The sequence below is a fragment of the Lithobates pipiens genome, unplaced genomic scaffold (genome assembly GCF_037356315.1).
Source record: "Lithobates pipiens isolate NorthernLeopardFrog02 unplaced genomic scaffold, aLitPip1_a1.2 Scaffold_8, whole genome shotgun sequence".
In the NCBI taxonomy this organism is placed as follows: domain Eukaryota; kingdom Metazoa; phylum Chordata; class Amphibia; order Anura; family Ranidae; genus Lithobates; species Lithobates pipiens.
This window is the reverse complement of record NW_027507903.1, coordinates 494,319,422-494,340,211: the sequence shown is the minus strand read 5'-3', so window position 1 is coordinate 494,340,211 and position 20,790 is coordinate 494,319,422. Positions and strand designations below refer to the sequence as shown.

The 20,790-nt window shown below is 44.0% G+C and overlaps 1 protein-coding gene across 2 annotated transcripts in view; it reads left to right on the top strand.

Moving 5' to 3' along the window:
• Positions 1-5,457: 5,457 nt before the first annotated feature.
• Positions 5,458-20,790, top strand: part of LOC143960483 (estradiol 17 beta-dehydrogenase 5-like) — a 146,818-nt gene continuing 131,485 nt past the window's right edge. Inside the window, exon 1 of one of the 2 annotated variants that reach the window (XM_077469129.1) lies at positions 5,458-5,546. The gene's annotated coding sequence lies outside the window, so the exon portion shown is untranslated. Of the gene's footprint in view, positions 5,547-13,397; positions 13,491-20,790 lie in introns of those variants that run through there. The other variant, XM_077469130.1, reaches the window with a different exon arrangement.

Below are 20,790 nucleotides of genomic sequence, written 5' to 3'. Positions count from 1 at the left end.
TGTAATGTATTGTAGTTAAGATATAGATATATAAGTTCCACATCTCAACTGGGAATAATTTCGTGTAGTTTGGGACATCATAGAACATTTTTTGAGATCATCACACACAGGGACTCAAGGGGATGATTCTGGTGTGTCCATCTATGAAACTTGGCTAAATGATGTAAAGTATCACAGTTTGTTTAAAGGCTAGGTTCACACTGCTGCTATGTATGAGATCGGATGTGGTTCGCACCGCACTGCAGTGCAAATCACATGTGATCTCTGTGCGATGCGATTTCAGCCATACAGGTAGTATGGCAGAATTTGCATGGCATCCGGCACAAACTTGTACAGGACCCTTTTTTTAAGCCACAGCAGAATCGGATCGCATGGGTGTTCACACCATGCGATCTGATTCCTGTCTGAGTTTGCAGATCGCACTGCAATATGCGAACTGATCTGGGGGTGTCATTAAAGGTTTCACTGACACTCCCAACAGTTTTCATAGGGTTGTGTGAACTGCCTCCGGGAGGCATGCGATGTGGGAACCCACAGTAGATATTCAGCTTTCACGCATCACAGCAGTGTGAACCCAGCCTAAAAGGTAATTTAAATGATGTATTCAACTAGGATTTTGTAACAACTAGCTAATAATTGTACACCACTTCGAACCAATGTTTAATATTCAGATTTCTGGATTCAAATATCACTGTGCTTAAAAGTCTACCTTTTTTTGTTTGTTTCATTCTCATAGGGGAACAAAGACTCAGACATGAGTTGGAGCAGCCCAGGACCCCTCGACCTCACCAGCTTGATTGGGCAGTTAGCCCAAGCCCAGTGCCAGAGGACCCCAGCCCAGTGCCAGAGGACCCCAGCCCAGCGCCAGAGGACCCCAGCCCAGCGCCAGAGGTGAAGGGGCCAGAGGTGGAGGTAGAAGAAGAGGTGGTGGAGGTACTCACCCCACAAAGTGAGTGTCTGACAACGTAGCTTAAGGTAAACCATTAATGCCTGCATATGTTAACACTATTTTTTTATCTACGCCTTTTTTAGGTGATGATCTGGTTGTAGAAGGACAAGCCGCAGAGCCTGACAACTGAACAACTGACAGCGCCCAGAGACTGATTGGGCAGATCATGGCCTGGAATGGCGAGATAGATTCCATGCAGAACCAGATGGCGAGATAGATTCCACCAATGGCGAGATAGATTCCATGCGGAACCAGATCCGCAACATGCACAGGCAGTTGGACACCATTCAGCAGCAAATGAAGAACATGATCGATGTTTTGGGGAGAATCTAAGCCCCTTTTCCCTAAAATGCAAGATCATGTTCTTCATTTGCTTGCAAAAATCATTTAAGGTTTTTTCAAATTTTAATTCAGTTTTAGAGTCCAAATTTAGAAGATGCACACAGTGTGTCAACATGTGCTATGTGCCATCAGAGGATCTCAATGTACGCATTTTGTGTTTGCAACCCCTTCCTCATTCTAGTATGTGAGAGGAAGGGATTGCACCCACAAAACGCATCCATTGATCACTCATAATGGGAGATAGCACATGTTGACATTACCAATTTTTGGTGCACATCTTCTAAATTTGGCTTTTACCCTTGTTTTATGTAAATAGTTCAACTTTTAACATCCAACAAATATGAATGTGTGTATATATCTAGATATATATATATATATATATATATATATATATATATATATATATATATATATTGTTTACTACAAAAAATCTATATTGTTTACCAAAAAAAAAAAGATATATTGTTTACTACAAAAAATCTATATTGTGTACCAAAAAAAATAATATATATATTGTTTACTACAAAAAATCTATATTGTTTACCAAAAAAAAAAGGCACTTGTTTCAATGTGCACTATTACAACTTTTCTAAAAAGATATGTGTGTGTGTGTGTCTTCTTCTTTCAATACTCAATACCTTTTTGGGAAGTAATTTTGTGTTTTCTGTGACAAAGGACCTTATTTCCTATTGGCAAAAAAAAAAAACACTTTGCAATACAAATGCACTAGGACAGGAATATGCAATTAGTGGAAATCCAGCTGTTGCATAACTAAAAGTCCCATGAAGCATAGCAAGACTGACAGCTACAAGCATGAGACCCAGAGGCATGATGGACTTGTAGTTTTGCACCGGCTGCAGGTCCGCCAATTGCATATCCCTGAATTAGGAGAATGTAGGAGACAACCACCTTGAAAAGCAAACAAGAACCAAACTTAAAAATTTGAACAGACAATATATATTTGAACAAAAGGAAATCTTTATTGCTCAGCTGGCATTGGAATAGCCCCCCTACCATTAAAATAGGTGACATACTGGTCACGCACCTCACGTGCTGTTTGGGGGGCTAATCCAGGATGGGCAGGATCCAGCCCTGTGAGTTCAGGAATTAGTCTGGCCTCAGGCCCAATTGGCTGCATGTAATGGGTTCCTGAATGTTTTCTTAAAAAGTTGTGTAAAATGCAGCAGCAGAGAATGACATAGTTCAGTTTGTACTCTGCCAAGTTTATTGCTGTCAAAAACAGACAGAACCGGCTGGCCATAATACCAAAGGCATTCTCCACAACCCTTCTTGCTCTGGCCAGCCGGTAATTAAAAACCCTCCTCTCCGGGGTGAGGGTCCTTTGGGGGAAGGGCTTCATCAAATGGTCACTCAGACCGAACGATTCATCAGCGATAAAAACAAAAGGTAGACCCTCCACATTATCAGCATCTGGTGGCAAGTCCAGGCCACCAGTGATGAGACGGTGGCAGAACTCGGTCTGCTTAAACACTCCTCCTTCTGACATCCGGCCGTTCTTCCCCACATCCACATAGATAAAGTCATATTGTGCTGACACCACCGCCATTAACACCACACTATGGAACCCCTTATAATTCCAGTAGTAGGACCCCGAATGGGGTGGGGGCACAATCCGCACATGTTTCCCGTCGATCGCCCCTCCACAGTTGGGAAAGTCCCAATGGGCAGCGAACTAGGAAGCCACAGTCTGCCATTCCTGTGGCGTGGAAGGAAACTGGGGAGTCAAACACAGGTTAAAAAAAAAAATTAGTCATTAAATCAAAACAATTCATAACAAATAAAACTCAAAAACATTTTGGAACAGCAGTTAAACATAAATATTGAAAATGTTTTTCTGCAAAAAAAAAAAAAAAAAGAGACGGCCCAATTCCCAGATTACTCAGCCCTCTGATGGACCAGGGGACATAAGTTATGTGGGTGAGTGGGGTGGGGGCCTAATTAATGAGTATACAATCCCTGAAACCAATTCCAGTGGGGTTGGGGCCTAATTAATGAGTATACAATCCCTGAAACCAATTCCAGTGGGGTGGGGGCCTAATTAATGAGTATACAATCCCTGAAACCAATTCCAGTGGGGTGGATGCCTAATTAATGAGTATACAATCCCTGAAACCAATTCCAGTGGGGTGGGGGCCTAATTAATGAGTATACAATCCCTGAAACCAATTTGAGTGGGGTGGGGGCCTAATTAATGAGTATACAATCCCTGAAACCAATTCCAGTGGGGTGGGGGCCTAATTAATGAGTATACAATCCCTGAAACCAATTCCAGTGGGGTGGGGGCCTAATTAATGAGTATACAATCCCTGAAACCAATTCCAGTGGGGTGGGGGCCTAATTAATGAGTATACCATCCCTGAAACCAATTCCAGTGGGGTGGGGGCCTAATTAATGAGTATACAATCCCTGAAACCAATTCCAGTGGGGTGGGGGCCTAATTAATGAGTATACAATCCCTGAAACCAATTCCAAAAGGGTGGGGGGCAGTAAAACAGTACAATGGAGCTGACAATATGAATTAGAGAAAACAGTCTCGGCTGTGGGTGTATAGGGGCCCAGGATTGCATGCTGGGGACGTTAGTGAAAGCAAATATGCACGTGGGACACAAAAAGGTAAAAGAAATAAAAAAATGACACAAAAAAATAAATAAATAAATAAATAAAACAATTGCATGTATTCATATAAAGGGGACATTCACAGCATATTCCTGTCATGGATATTAAAAGTCATGATGAAATGAATACAAACATACAATGCATATAATGCAATATTAATATTATTACAAACTTACCTTCATATATTCCTTCTGCAGGACCTGAATAATGGCAGAACAGGTCTCTGGAATAATGATCCCCAGAGCCTGGGGGGAGATGCCTGTAGAGAACTTGAGGTCCTAAAGGCTTCTCCCTGTCGCCAGGTAGCGCAACGTGGCGATGAGCCTCTGCTCCGGAGTGATGGCTTGCCGCATGCAGGTATCCTGCCTGCTGATATAGGGGGTCAGCAAAGCCAGCAGACGGTGAAAAACGGGGTCCGTCATCCTGAGATAATTCCTGAAATCATCAGGATTATTCTCACGGATCTCACGGAGTAAAGGCATATGCGAGAATTGGTCGCGCTGGTGCAACCATTTCTTTGTCCATGAACTCCTCCTCGCCTTGTTCACAGACTGGGCTCGGGTCAAAGTATTAACCCCAACACCAAGCCCCCATATAGCACGAACTCGCGAACGAGTACGTCCACTCTCCATGGCTTTGAAACGGTCGGCTGGACAAACAAGTTTAACTGAACGCACTGAAGAACAGCCAGACCTATGAAGAACGATCTGAAACCCAGAAACGAGCGGACCAGAAGCGCCTAACAACAGGTACCAACTGATCCACGTGTACCGAAAGACAGATACAAACCTCACAGGCAGACTGCGCCGCAGAAAACGGACGAATTAAGCTGAAGTCTGAAAAGCGCGAATCGTCTCTAACCAAACTTCCACTAACGCAAAGTCAGCAGAAGGAGCCCAAAGGGTGCTTTGCTGTGTCTTGGACTTCCTATTTCTAGTCCCGTCGTACGTGCTGTACGTCATCGCGCAAGCTTTCGTCAGACTGTTTGTGTATCCGTGTGTGGCCAAGTCCGTTTGGTAGAAAGTCCGCCGGATTGTCCGCCGGATTGTATGACGGACTAAGTACGTCATACAATTCGATCGTGTGTACGCGGCATTAGAATGATTTCTTTGTGTTGTCCTTCCTCTGATATCTACATCACTTCTGACAGAGTATGCTGACTACAAGAAATTCAGGGGGGCAATGGTGGGGTAACTAAAAGTGCTTTTTACCCTAGGCAACAATAAGCAAGGGTATTTGTTTCATTTCCCCAGAGTTCAGCTTTAAATGTTTTTTGAAGTAGCACACAGAAAATGTCACCCTGATTTGAACTTAACCACACATCTGTAACATATCGGAGATGAAAATAATACAATTCTTGATTACTCTAAATCCTTCCTGTAAACACCTGCCTCAGTAAAATTCCAGGGAAGAACTGCAAATGGGGTCAGAACAATGGACCTCAGAGGAGGGGGGGGGGGGGGCGGGGGACGGGACTTTCCTTGAAGTTCAAGAATAAAATGAATCGGGGGCAATGACAGGGGAAGAGCGAAGCAAACAAGAGGTTCTGTGAAGAGCTGAAATCGAGTCCTGCTGTATTTCTGTTGGAGCACACCAAGACACGCTGATCGCACGATTTGTAAGTCCCACACAGCTTTTATAGGGAAAGCATAAATATCTCACTGACTGTTTCAATAATTTCTGAATCCATATTACTATTTGCAGCAGCTCAGATATCCCACCAGCAACATATATGTTAAGAATATCTGTGTGCAAAAGATGCAAATAAAATTAAATGACATTTAGCAACCCCGTAAAATTAGCTGCAAGTTGTCATTCTTAGACACTAAAAAGTTAATGTAACCATTCATCAAAATCTCATACTGTATGAGCCAGTGTTAATTTCAACAATGAAAATATTTTCGCCAACGTAATTTATACTGTTAAAGTTGACTAAATTATGGACTAAAACAATGACTAAAATACAACTAAAACTAATATGGCTTTTTAGTCAAAAGACTATGACTAAAACGAAATCAAAATTTAATGTATAAAATAACACTGAATTACCACAAAAAAAATCTAATCGGTAAGGAGCATCTATTAAGCTGCTGAAAGAAAAAAAATTAAGAAAAAAATTTTTTTTTTAAATTTTCTTCTTAGTATTTAATGTTGGTAATATATTCAGATAATATGTGCACTGGCATTACAGACAATAGTTACAGTTTTTTGTTTTTTGTTTTTTTTATAACTTAACCTCCTCGCGCCCGCCCTATAGCCGAATGACGGCCGTAGAGCAGGCGCGTTCGTCCGGGCGGTCGTCTCTGGACGGCCTGATGTTTACTTCCGCAATGCACGCCGCCGCGGGCGCGCATCGCAGAAGTTCTGTGTTCGCCGTGTCCCCCGGGGACAGGCAAACACAGATCGCTGTAAACGGCCAATCACCATGGCCGTTTACAGCGTGATCGGCGTGTCCAATGGGAGATGATCTCATATGTAAACATATGAGATCATCTCTCAGCGCCGCTCTCCTTCCTCGCACAGACAGTGCGAGAGGGGAGAGATGAACGGCTGCAGCGGCAGCCGTTCTGCCTGTGAAAAAATAAAATAAAAAATAAAAATAAAGTGCCATCCTCCCCTAGCAGTGCCATCCTCCCCTAGCAGTGCCATCTGCCCCCAGCAATGCCATCTGCCCCAGTGCCATCTGCCCCAGTGCCATCTGCCCCAGTGCCATCCGCCCCAGTGCCATCCGCCCCAGTGCCATCCACCCCAGTGCTACCTGCCCCCATTGCCATCCACCCCAGTGCTACCTGCCCCCAGTGCCATCCACCCCAGTGCTACCTGCCCCCAGTGCCATCCACCCCAGTGCTACCTGCCCCCAGTGCCATCCACCCCAGTGCCACCTGCCCCCAGTGCCACCTGCCGTCAGTGCCACGTGTCGTCAGTGGCACGTGTCGTCAGTGCCACGTGTCGTCAGTGCCACATAGTGCCATCTGTCATCAGTGCCACGTATCAGTGCCATTTGTCATCAGTGCCACCTGTCAGTGTCACGTGCCATCTGTTGTCAGTGTCGCGTGTCATCAATGCCACTTATCAGTGCCATCTGTCATCAGTGTCACGCGTCATCGGTGTCATGTATTAGTACCATCTGTCATCGGTGGCACATATTAGTGCCACGTATTAGTACCATCTGTCATCGGTGGCATATATTAGTGCCACGTGTCTTCAGTGCCACGTATTAGTGCCACGTGTCATCAGTGCCACGTATAAGTGCCACGCGTCATCAGTGCCACATATTAGTGCCATCTGTCATCAGTGCCACATATTAGTGCCATCTGTCATCAGTGCCACCTGTCATCAGTGCCACGTATAAGTGTCATCATTGCCACGTATCAGTGCCATCTGTCATCAGTGTCACGTGTCATTGTCCTGGTGCTTCAAAAGTGTAATAAATAGTCAACAAGTTAGATGTGTAATTTATGTTCCTAGAACACATGATGGCGCTACCTGCATGTTGGGCCTCTCTATGTGGCCAGGCTGTGAAAAAGTCACACACATGTGGTATTGTAATACTCAGGAGGAGTAGCAGAATTTTTTGGGGGGTGTCATTTGTGGTATACACATGCCACGTGAGAGAAATAACCTATTACAATGACAATTTTGTGGAGAAAAAAAAATGAAAAATCTTAATTTTGCAAAGAATTGTGGGAAAAAAATGACAACATCAAAAAGCTCACTATGCCTCTTACTAAATACCTTGGAATGTCTACTTTCCAAAAAGGGGTCATTTGGGGGGTATTTGTACTTTCCTGACTTGTTCGGGTCACAAGAAGCGAGATAGGCCACCAGTACATCAGGTGTGATCAATTTTGTGCGATTCGCACCACAGCTTGTAGACGCTCTAATTTTCACAAAGACCAAATAATATCCACTAATTTGGGTTATTTTTACCAAAGACATGTAGCAGTATAAATTGTGACCAAAATTTATGAAGAAAAATTAATAATTTGCATAATTCTGTCACAGAAACAAAGAAATATGCGTTTTTTTTCCAAATTTTCGGTCTTTTTTCATTTATAGCGCAAAAAATAAAAACCCCAGAGGTGATCAAATACCACCAAAAGAAAGCTCTATTTGTGGGAAAAAAAGGACAAAAAATTCATTTGGTTACAGTGTTGCATGACTGAGTAATTGTCATTCAAATTGTGAGAGCACCGAAAGCTGAAAATTGGTCTGGGCAGAATGGTGTTTAAGTGCCCAGTAAGCAAGTGGTTAAAGTTGCACATCTGTTTGTCAAAAATCAATATTTTTTTTTAAGTTTATGAAACATGATTTTATTTATAAAGATGTTGTATATCACAACGGATAAATCTGTGTCTATATTGCATGTTCAAACCTTAATACCATAAATAAAAACATGTTATTATATTTTTACTTCAGGAGTATATAAGTTTAGAAATTCTAGAGAAATGCTTAAATAATGGATTACAATTCAACTAAACCCTTTAGATTTTAGTCAACTATAATGTACTGGAGATTTTAGTTGTCTAAAACGAAAATGGCACTGGGATGAGCTTTAATATGTTCATGTAATTTAAAAAGCCATTTTTCATATTTTGATATCTGCAACTCCTTTAGTATATTCAAATATAAAATGTCCCTCTGCAGTGAGAATGTTAAAGCGTATGTTTTGTTTTGGATAGAATACAGAAACCCCTGCCAGTTAAATCTTTTGATGTCTGTGTTCCATTGGGGAAATATCTCTTCACATCCTTTCCAGAGACAGTAAAGGAAGTTAAAGCAGTTGTAAACCAAGGAGGTTAAAAAACAAAAAACAAAAAAAAAAAAAAGGAAGGAAACTGGGGAGTCAAACACAGGTAAAAAAAAAATAAAGAAAAAATTAGTCATTAAATCAAAACAATTCATAACAAATAAAACTCAAAAACATTTTGGAACAGCAGTTAACCACTTGCTTACAGGGCACTTAAACACCTTCCTGCCCAGACCAATTTTCAGCTTTCGGTGCTCTCACAATTTGAATGACAATTACTCAGTCATGCAACACTGTACCCAAATGAATTTTTTGTCCTTTTTTTCCCACAAATAGAGCTTTCTTTTGGTGGTATTTGATCACCTCTGGGGTTTTTATTTTTTGCGCTATAAATGAAAAAAGACCGAAAATTTTGAAAAAAAACGCATATTTCTTTGTTTCTGTGACAGAATTATGCAAATTATTAATTTTTCTTCATAAATTTTGGTCACAATTTATACTGCTACATGTCTTTGGTAAAAATAACCCAAATTAGTGGATATTATTTGGTCTTTGTGAAAGTTAGAGAGTCTACAAGCTGTGGTGCGAATCGCACAAAATTGATCACATCTGATGTACTGGTGGCCTATCTCGCTTCTTGTGACCCGAACAAGCCAGGAAAGTACAAATACCCCCCAAATGACCCCTTTTTGGAAAGTAGACATTCCAAGGTATTTAGTAAGAGGTATAGTGAGCTTTTTGATGTTGTAATTTTTTTCCCACAATTCTTTGCAAAATTAAGATTTTTCATTTTTTTTTTCTCCACAAAATTGTCATTGTAATAGGTTATTTCTCTCACGTGGCATGTGTATACCACAAATGACACCCCCCAAAAAATTCTGCTACTCCTCCTGAGTATTACAATACCACATGTGTGGGACTTTTTCACAGCCTGGCCACATAGAGAGGCCCAACATGCAGGTAGCGCCATCATGTGTTCTAGGAACATAAGTTACACATCTAACTTGTTGACTATTTATTACACTTTTGAAGCACCAGGACAATGACACGTGACACTGATGACAGATGGCACTGATACGTGGCAATGATGACAGGTGGCACTGATGACAGATGGCACTAATATGTGGCACTGATGACAGATGGCACTAATATGTGGCACTGATGACGCGTGGCACTTATATGTGGCACTGATGACACGTGGCACTAATACGTGGCACTGATGACACGTGGCACTGAAACGTGGCACCGATGACAGATGGCACTAATACGTGGCACTAATATGTGCCACCGATGACAGATGGCACTAATACATGGCACCGATGACGCGTGACATTGATGACAGATGGCACTGATAAGTGGCATTGATGACACGTGACACTGACAACAGATGGCACGTGACACTGACAGGTGGCACTGATGACAAATGGCACTGATACGTGGCACTGATGACAGATGGCACTATGTGGCACTGATGACACGTGGCACTGACGGCAGGTGGCACTGACGGCAGGTGGCACTGGGGGCAGGTGGCACTGGGGGCAGGTGGCACTGACGGCAGGTGGCACTGGGGTGGATGGCACTGGGGGCAGGTAGCACTGGGGTGGATGGCACTGGGGGCAGGTAGCACTGGGGTGGATGGCACTGGGGGCAGGTAGCACTGGGGTGGATGGCACTAGGGGCAGGTAGCACTGGGGTGGATGGCACTAGGGGCAGGTAGCACTGGGGTGGATGGCACTGGGGGCAGGTAGCACTGGGGTGGATGGCACTGGGGGCAGGTAGCACTGGGGTGGATGGCACTGGGGCAGATGGCACTGCTGGGGGCGGATGGCACTGCTGGGGGCGGATGGCACTGCTGGGGGCGGATGGCACTTTTTATTTCATTTTTTTAATTCATTTTTTTTCCACAATCAGAACGGCTGTCGCTGCAGCCGTTCATCTCTCCCCTCTCGCACTGTCTGTGTGAGGAAGGAGAGCGGCGCTGCGAGATGATCTCATATGTTTACATATGAGATCATCTCCCATTGGACACGCCGATCACGCTGTAAACGGCCGCTGTGATTGGCCGTTTACAGCGATCTGTGTTTGCCTGTCCCCGGGGGACACGGCGAACACAGAACTTCCGCGATGCGCGCCCGCGGCGGCGCGCATTGCGGAAGTAAACATCAGGCCGTCCAGGGACGACCGCCCGAACGAACGCGCCTGCTCTACGGACGTCATTCGGCTATAGGGCGGGCGCGAGGAGGTTAAACATAAATATTGAAAATGTTTTTCTGCAAAAAAAAAAAAGAGACGGCCCAATTCCCAGATAACTCAGCCCTCTGATGGACCAGGGGACATAAGTTATGTGGGTGAGTGGGGTGGGGGCCTAATTAATGAGTATACAATCCCTGAAACCAATTCCAGTGGGGTGGGGGCCTAATTAATGAGTATACAATCCCTGAAACCAATTCCAGTGGGGTGGGGGCCTAATTAATGAGTATACAATCCCTGAAACCAATTCCAGTGGGGTGGGGGCCTAATTAATGAGTATACAATCCCTGAAACCAATTTGAGTGGGGTGGGGGCCTAATTAATGAGTATACAATCCCTGAAACCAATTCCAGTGGGGTGGGGGCCTAATTAATGAGTATACAATCCCTGAAACCAATTCCAGTGAGGTGGGGGCCTAATTAATGAGTATACAATCCCTGAAACCAATTTGAGTAGGGTGGGGGCCTAATTAATGAGTATACTATCCCTGAAACCAATTCCAGTGGGGTGGGGGCCTAATTAATGAGTATACAATCCCTGAAACCAATTCCAGTGGGGTGGGGGCCTAATTAATGAGTATACAATCCCTGAAACCAATTTGAGTGGGGTGGGGGCCTAATTAATGAGTATACAATCCCTGAAACCAATTCCAGTGGGGTGGGGGCCTAATTAATGAGTATACAATCCCTGAAACCAATTCCAGTGGGGTGGGGGCCTAATTAATGAGTGTACAATCCCTGAAACCAATTCCAGTGGGGTGGGGGCCTAATTAATGAGTATACAATCCCTGAAACCAATTCCAAAAGGGTGGGGGGCAGTAAAACAGTACAATGGAGCTGACAATATGAATTAGAGAAAAACAGTCTCGGCTGTGGGTGTATAGGGGCCCAGGATTGCATGCTGGGGACGTTAGTGAAAGCAAATATGCACGTGGGACACAAAAAGGTAAAAGCAATAAAAAAATGACACAAAAAAATAAATAAATAAATCAATAAAACAATTGCATGTATTCATATAAAGGGGACATTCACAGCATATTCCTGTCATGGATATTAAAAGTCATGATGAAATTAATACAAACATACAATGCATATAATGCAATATTAAAAGAACAAACTTACCTTCATATATTCCTTCTGCAGGACCCGAATAATGGCAGAACAGGTCTCTGGAATAATGATCCCCAGAGCCTGGGGGGAGATGCCTGTAGAGAACTTGAGGTCCTAAAGGCTTCTCCCTGTCGCCAAGTAGCGCAACGTGGCGATGAGCCTCTGCTCCGGAGTGATGGCTTGCCGCATGCAGGTATCCTGCCTGCTGATATAAGGGGTCAGCAAAGCCAGCAGACGGTGAAAAACGGGGTCCGTCATCCTGAGATAATTCCTGAAATCATCAGGATTATTCTCACGGATCTCACGGAGTAAAGGCATATGCGAGAATTGGTCGCGCTGGCGCAACCAATTCTTTGTCCATGAACTCCTCCTCGCCCTGTTCACAGACTGGGCTCGGGTCAAAGTATTAACCCCAACACCAAGCCCCCATATAGCACGAACTCGCGAACGAGTACGTCCACTCTCCATGGCTTTGAAACGGTCGGCTGGACAAACAAGCTTAACTGAACGCACTGAAGAACAGCCAGACCTATGAAGAACGATCTGAAACCCAGAAACGAGCGGACCAGAAGCGCCTAACAACAGGTACCACTTGATCCACGCATACCGAAAGACAGATACAAACCTCACAGGCAGACTGCGCTGCAGAAAACGGACGAATTAAGCTGAAGTCTGAAAAGCACGAATCGTCTCTAACCAAACTTCCACTAACGCAAAGTCAGCAGAAGGAGCCCAAAGGGTGCTTTGCTGTGTCTTGGACTTCCTATTTCTAGTCCCATCGTACGTGCTGTACGTCATCGCGCAAGCTTTCGTCGGACTGTTTGTGTATCCGTGTGTGGCCAAGTCCGTTCGGTAGAAAGTCCGCCGGATTGTCCGCCGGATTGTATGACGGACTAAGTACGTCATACAATTCGATCGTGTGTACGCGGCATTAGAATGATTTCTTTCTGTTGTCCTTCCTCTGATATCTACATCACTTCTGACAGAGTATGCTGACTACAAGAAATTCAGGGGGGCAAGGGTGGGGTAACTAAAAGTGCTTTTTACCCTAGGCAACAATAAGCAAGGGTATTTGTTTCATTTCCCCAGAGTTCAGCTTTAAATGTTTTTTGAAGTAGCACACAGAAAATGTCACCCTGATTTAAACTTAACCACACATCTGTAACATATCGGAGATGAAAATAATACAATTCTTGATTACTCTAAATCCTTCCTGTAAACAGCTGCCTCAGTAAAATTCCAGGGAAGAACTGCAAATGGAGTCAGAACAATGGACCTCAGAGGAGGGGGGGGGAAGGCGGGGGACGGGACTTTCCTTCAAGTTCAAGAATAAAATGAATCGGGGGCAATGACAGGGGAAGAGCGAAGCAAACAAGAGGTTCTGTGAAGAGCTGAAATCGAGTCCTGCTGTATTTCTGTTGGAGCACACCAAGGAACGCCGATCGCACGATTTGTAAGTCCCACACAGCTTTTATAGGGAAAGCATAAATATCTCACTGACTGTTTCAATAATTTCTGAATCCATATTACTATTTGCAGCAGCTCAGATATCCCACCAGCAACATATATGTTAAGAATATCTGTGTGCAAAAGACGCAAATAAAATTAAATGACATTTAGCAACCCCGTAAAATTAGCTGCAAGTTGTCATTCTTAGACACTAAAAAGTTAATGTAACCATTCATCAAAATCTCATACTGTATGAGCCAGTGTTAATTTCAACAATGAAAATATTTTCGCCAACGTAATTTATACTGTTAAAGTTGACTAAATTATGGACTAAAACAATGACTAAAATACAACTAAAACTAATATGGCTTTTTAGTCAAAAGACTATGACTAAAACGAAATCAAAATTTAATGTATAAAATAACACTGAATTACCACAAAAAAAATCTAATCGGTAAGGAGCATCTATTAAGCTGCTGAAAGAAAAAAAATTAAGAAAAAAGTTTTTTTTTTTAATTTTCTTCTTAGTATTTAATGTTGGTAATATATTCAGATAATATGTGCACTGGCATTACAGACAATAGTTACAGTTTTTTGTTTTTTGTTTTTTTTATAACTTAACCTCCTCGCGCCCGCCCTATAGCCGAATGACGGCCGTAGAGCAGGCGCGTTCGTCCGGGCGGTCGTCTCTGGACGGCCTGATGTTTACTTCCGCAATGCACGCCGCCGCGGGCGCGCATCGCAGAAGTTCTGTGTTCGCCGTGTCCCCCGGGGACAGGCAAACACAGATCGCTGTAAACGGCCAATCACCATGGCCGTTTACAGCGTGATCGGCGTGTCCAATGGGAGATGATCTCATATGTAAACATATGAGATCATCTCTCAGCGCCGCTCTCCTTCCTCGCACAGACAGTGCGAGAGGGGAGAGATGAACGGCTGCAGCGGCAGCCGTTCTGCCTGTGAAAAAAAAAATAAAAAAATAAAAATAAAGTGCCATCCTCCCCTAGCAGTGCCATCCTCCCCTAGCAGTGCCATCTGCCCCCAGCAATGCCATCTGCCCCAGTGCCATCTGCCCCAGTGCCATCTGCCCCAGTGCCATCCGCCCCAGTGCCATCCACCCCAGTGCTACCTGCCCCCATTGCCATCCACCCCAGTGCTACCTGCCCCCAGTGCCATCCACCCCAGTGCTACCTGCCCCCAGTGCCATCCACCCCAGTGCTACCTGCCCCCAGTGCCATCCACCCCAGTGCCACCTGCCCCCAGTGCCACCTGCCGTCAGTGCCACGTGTCGTCAATGGCACGTGTCGTCAGTGCCACGTGTCGTCAGTGCCACATAGTGCCATCTGTCATCAGTGCCACGTATCAGTGCCATTTGTCATCAGTGCCACCTGTCAGTGTCACGTGCCATCTGTTGTCAGTGTCGCGTGTCATCAATGCCACTTATCAGTGCCATCTGTCATCAGTGTCACGCGTCATCGGTGTCATGTATTAGTACCATCTGTCATCGGTGGCACATATTAGTGCCACGTATTAGTACCATCTGTCATCGGTGGCATATATTAGTGCCACGTGTCTTCAGTGCCACGTATTAGTGCCACGTGTCATCAGTGCCACGTATAAGTGCCACGCGTCATCAGTGCCACATATTAGTGCCATCTGTCATCAGTGCCACATATTAGTGCCATCTGTCATCAGTGCCACCTGTCATCAGTGCCACGTATAAGTGTCATCATTGCCACGTATCAGTGCCATCTGTCATCAGTGTCACGTGTCATTGTCCTGGTGCTTCAAAAGTGTAATAAATAGTCAACAAGTTAGATGTGTAATTTATGTTCCTAGAACACATGATGGCGCTACCTGCATGTTGGGCCTCTCTATGTGGCCAGGCTGTGAAAAAGTCACACACATGTGGTATTGTAATACTCAGGAGGAGTAGCAGAATTTTTTGGGGGGTGTCATTTGTGGTATACACATGCCACGTGAGAGAAATAACCTATTACAATGACAATTTTGTGGAGAAAAAAAAAATGAAAAATCTTAATTTTGCAAAGAATTGTGGGAAAAAAATGACAACATCAAAAAGCTCACTATGCCTCTTACTAAATACCTTGGAATGTCTACTTTCCAAAAAGGGGTCATTTGGGGGGTATTTGTACTTTCCTGACTTGTTCGGGTCACAAGAAGCGAGATAGGCCACCAGTACATCAGGTGTGATCAATTTTGTGCGATTCGCACCACAGCTTGTAGACGCTCTAATTTTCACAAAGACCAAATAATATCCACTAATTTGGGTTATTTTTACCAAAGACATGTAGCAGTATAAATTGTGACCAAAATTTATGAAGAAAAATTAATAATTTGCATAATTCTGTCACAGAAACAAAGAAATATGCGTTTTTTTTCAAAATTTTCGGTCTTTTTTCATTTATAGCGCAAAAAATAAAAACCCCAGAGGTGATCAAATACCACCAAAAGAAAGCTCTATTTGTGGGAAAAAAAGGACAAAAAATTCATTTGGTTACAGTGTTGCATGACTGAGTAATTGTCATTCAAATTGTGAGAGCACCGAAAGCTGAAAATTGGTCTGGGCAGAATGGTGTTTAAGTGCCCAGTAAGCAAGTGGTTAAAGTTGCACATCTGTTTGTCAAAAATCAATATTTTTTTTTAAGTTTATGAAACATGATTTTATTTATAAAGATGTTGTATATCACAACGGATAAATCTGTGTCTATATTGCATGTTCAAACCTTAATACCATAAATAAAAACATGTTATTATATTTTTACTTCAGGAGTATATAAGTTTAGAAATTCTAGAGAAATGCTTAAATAATGGATTACAATTCAACTAAACCCTTTAGATTTTAGTCAACTATAATGTACTGGAGATTTTAGTTGTCTAAAACGAAAATGGCACTGGGATGATCTTTAATATGTTCATGTAATTTAAAAAGCCATTTTTCATATTTTGATATCTGCAACTCCTTTAGTATATTCAAATATAAAATGTCCCTCTGCAGTGAGAATGTTAAAGCGTATGTTTTGTTTTGGATAGAATACAGAAACCCCTGCCAGTTAAATCTTTTGATGTCTGTGTTCCATTGGGGAAATATCTCTTCACATCCTTTCCAGAGACAGTAAAGGAAGTTAAAGCAGTTGTAAACCAAGGAGGTTAAAAAACAAAAAACAAAAAAAAAAAAGGAAGGAAACTGGGGAGCCAAACACAGGTAAAAAAAAAATAAAGAAAAAATTAGTCATTAAATCAAAACAATTCATAACAAATAAAACTCAAAAACATTTTGGAACAGCAGTTAACCACTTGCTTACAGGGCACTTAAACACCTTCCTGCCCAGACCAATTTTCAGCTTTCGGTGCTCTCACAATTTGAATGACAATTACTCAGTCATGCAACACTGTACCCAAATGAATTTTTTGTCCTTTTTTTCCCACAAATAGAGCTTTCTTTTGGTGGTATTTGATCACCTCTGGGGTTTTTATTTTTTGCGCTATAAATGAAAAAAGACCGAAAATTTTGAAAAAAAACGCATATTTCTTTGTTTCTGTGACAGAATTATGCAAATTATTAATTTTTCTTCATAAATTTTGGTCACAATTTATACTGCTACATGTCTTTGGTAAAAATAACCCAAATTAGTGGATATTATTTGGTCTTTGTGAAAGTTAGAGAGTCTACAAGCTGTGGTGCGAATCGCACAAAATTGATCACATCTGATGTACTGGTGGCCTATCTCGCTTCTTGTGACCCGAACAAGCCAGGAAAGTACAAATACCCCCCAAATGACCCCTTTTTGGAAAGTAGACATTCCAAGGTATTTAGTAAGAGGTATAGTGAGCTTTTTGATGTTGTCATTTTTTTCCCACAATTCTTTGCAAAATTAAGATTTTTCATTTTTTTTTTTCTCCACAAAATTGTCATTGTAATAGGTTATTTCTCTCACGTGGCATGTGTATACCACAAATGACACCCCCCAAAAAATTCTGCTACTCCTCCTGAGTATTACAATACCACATGTGTGGGACTTTTTCACAGCCTGGCCACATAGAGAGGCCCAACATGCAGGTAGCGCCATCATGTGTTCTAGGAACATAAGTTACACATCTAACTTGTTGACTATTTATTACACTTTTGAAGCACCAGGACAATGACACGTGACACTGATGACAGATGGCACTGATACGTGGCAATGATGACAGGTGGCACTGATGACAGATGGCACTAATATGTGGCACTGATGACAGATGGCACTAATATGTGGCACTGATGACGCGTGGCACTTATACGTGGCACTGATGACACGTGGCACTAATACGTGGCACTGATGACACGTGGCACTGAAACGTGGCACCGATGACAGATGGCACTAATACGTGGCACTAATATGTGCCACCGATGACAGATGGCACTAATACATGGCACCGATGACGCGTGACACTGATGACAGATGGCACTGATAAGTGGCATTGATGACACGTGACACTGACAACAGATGGCACGTGACACTGACAGGTGGCACTGATGACAAATGGCACTGATACGTGGCACTGATGACAGATGGCACTATGTGGCACTGATGACACGTGGCACTGACGGCAGGTGGCACTGACGGCAGGTGGCACTGGGGGCAGGTGGCACTGGGGGCAGGTGGCACTGACGGCAGGTGGCACTGGGGTGGATGGCACTGGGGGCAGGTAGCACTGGGGTGGATGGCACTGGGGGCAGGTAGCACTGGGGTGGATGGCACTGGGGGCAGGTAGCACTGGGGTGGATGGCACTAGGGGCAGGTAGCACTGGGGTGGATGGCACTAGGGGCAGGTAGCACTGGGGTGGATGGCACTGGGGGCAGGTAGCACTGGGGTGGATGGCACTGGGGGCAGGTAGCACTGGGGTGGATGGCACTGGGGCAGATGGCACTGCTGGGGGCGGATGGCACTGCTGGGGGCGGATGGCACTGCTGGGGGCGGATGGCACTTTTTATTTCATTTTTTTAATTCATTTTTTTTCCACAATCAGAACGGCTGTCGCTGCAGCCGTTCATCTCTCCCCTCTCGCACTGTCTGTGCGAGGAAGGAGAGCGGCGCTGCGAGATGATCTCATATGTTTACATATGAGATCATCTCCCATTGGACACGCCGATCACGCTGTAAACGGCCGCTGTGATTGGCCGTTTACAGCGATCTGTGTTTGCCTGTCCCCGGGGGACACGGCGAACACAGAACTTCCGCGATGCGCGCCCGCGGCGGCGCGCATTGCGGAAGTAAACATCAGGCCGTCCAGGGACGACCGCCCGAACGAACGCGCCTGCTCTACGGACGTCATTCGGCTATAGGGCGGGCGCGAGGAGGTTAAACATAAATATTGAAAATGTTTTTCTGCAAAAAAAAAAAAGAGACGGCCCAATTCCCAGATAACTCAGCCCTCTGATGGACCAGGGGACATAAGTTATGTGGGTGAGTGGGGTGGGGGCCTAATTAATGAGTATACAATCCCTGAAACCAATTCCAGTGGGGTGGGGGCCTAATTAATGAGTATACAATCCCTGAAACCAATTCCAGTGGGGTGGGGGCCTAATTAATGAGTATACAATCCCTGAAACCAATTCCAGTGGGGTGGGGGCCTAATTAATGAGTATACAATCCCTGAAACCAATTTGAGTGGGGTGGGGGCCTAATTAATGAGTATACAATCCCTGAAACCAATTCCAGTGGGGTGGGGGCCTAATTAATGAGTATACAATCCCTGAAACCAATTCCAGTGAGGTGGGGGCCTAATTAATGAGTATACAATCCCTGAAACCAATTTGAGTAGGGTGGGGGCCTAATTAATGAGTATACTATCCCTGAAACCAATTCCAGTGGGGTGGGGGCCTAATTAATGAGTATACAATCCCTGAAACCAATTCCAGTGGGGTGGGGGCCTAATTAATGAGTATACAATCCCTGAAACCAATTTGAGTGGGGTGGGGGCCTAATTAATGAGTATACAATCCCTGAAACCAATTCCAGTGGGGTGGGGGCCTAATTAATGAGTATACAATCCCTGAAACCAATTCCAGTGGGGTGGGGGCCTAATTAATGAGTGTACAATCCCTGAAACCAATTCCAGTGGGGTGGGGGCCTAATTAATGAGTATACAATCCCTGAAACCAATTCCAAAAGGGTGGGGGGCAGTAAAACAGTACAATGGAGCTGACAATATGAATTAGAGAAAAACAGTCTCGGCTGTGGGTGTATAGGGGCCCAGGATTGCATGCTGGGGACGTTAGTGAAAGCAAATATGCACGTGGGACACAAAAAGGTAAAAGCAATAAAAAAATGACACAAAAAAATAAATAAATAAATCAATAAAACAATTGCATGTATTCATATAAAGGGGACATTCACAGCATATTCCTGTCATGGATATTAAAAGTCATGATGAAATTAATACAAACATACAATGCATATAATGCAATATTAAAAGAACAAACTTACCTTCATATATTCCTTCTGCAGGACCCGAATAATGGCAGAACAGGTCTCTGGAATAATGATCCCCAGAGCCTGGGGGGAGATGCCTGTAGAGAACTTGAGGTCCTAAAGGCTTCTCCCTGTCGCCAAGTAGCGCAACGTGGCGATGAGCCTCTGCTCCGGAGTGATGGCTTGCCGCATGCAGGTATCCTGCCTGCTGATATAAGGGGTCAGCAAAGCCAGCAGACGGTGAAAAACGGGGTCCGTCATCCTGAGATAATTCCTGAAATCATCAGGATTATTCTCACGGATCTCACGGAGCAAAGGCATATGCGAGAATTGGTCGCGCTGGCGCAACCAATTCTTTGTCCATGAACTCCTCCTCGCCCTGTTCACAGACTGGGCTCGGGTCAAAGTATTAACCCCAACACCAAGCCCCCATATAGCACGAACTCGCGAACGAGTACGTCCACTCTCCATGGCTTTGAAACGGTCGGCTGGACAAACAAGCTTAACTGAACGCACTGAAGAACAGCCAGACCTATGAAGAACGATCTGAAACCCAGAAACGAGCGGACCAGAAGCGCCTAACAACAGGTACCACTTGATCCACGCATACCGAAAGACAGATACAAACCTCACAGGCAGACTGCGCCGCAGAAAACGGACGAATTAAGCTGAAGTCTGAAAAGCACGAATCGTCTCTAACCAAACTTCCACTAACGCAAAGTCAGCAGAAGGAGCCCAAAGGGTGCTTTGCTGTGTCTTGGACTTCCTATTTCTAGTCCCATCGTACGTGCTGTACGTCATCGTGCAAGCTTTCGTCGGACTGTTTG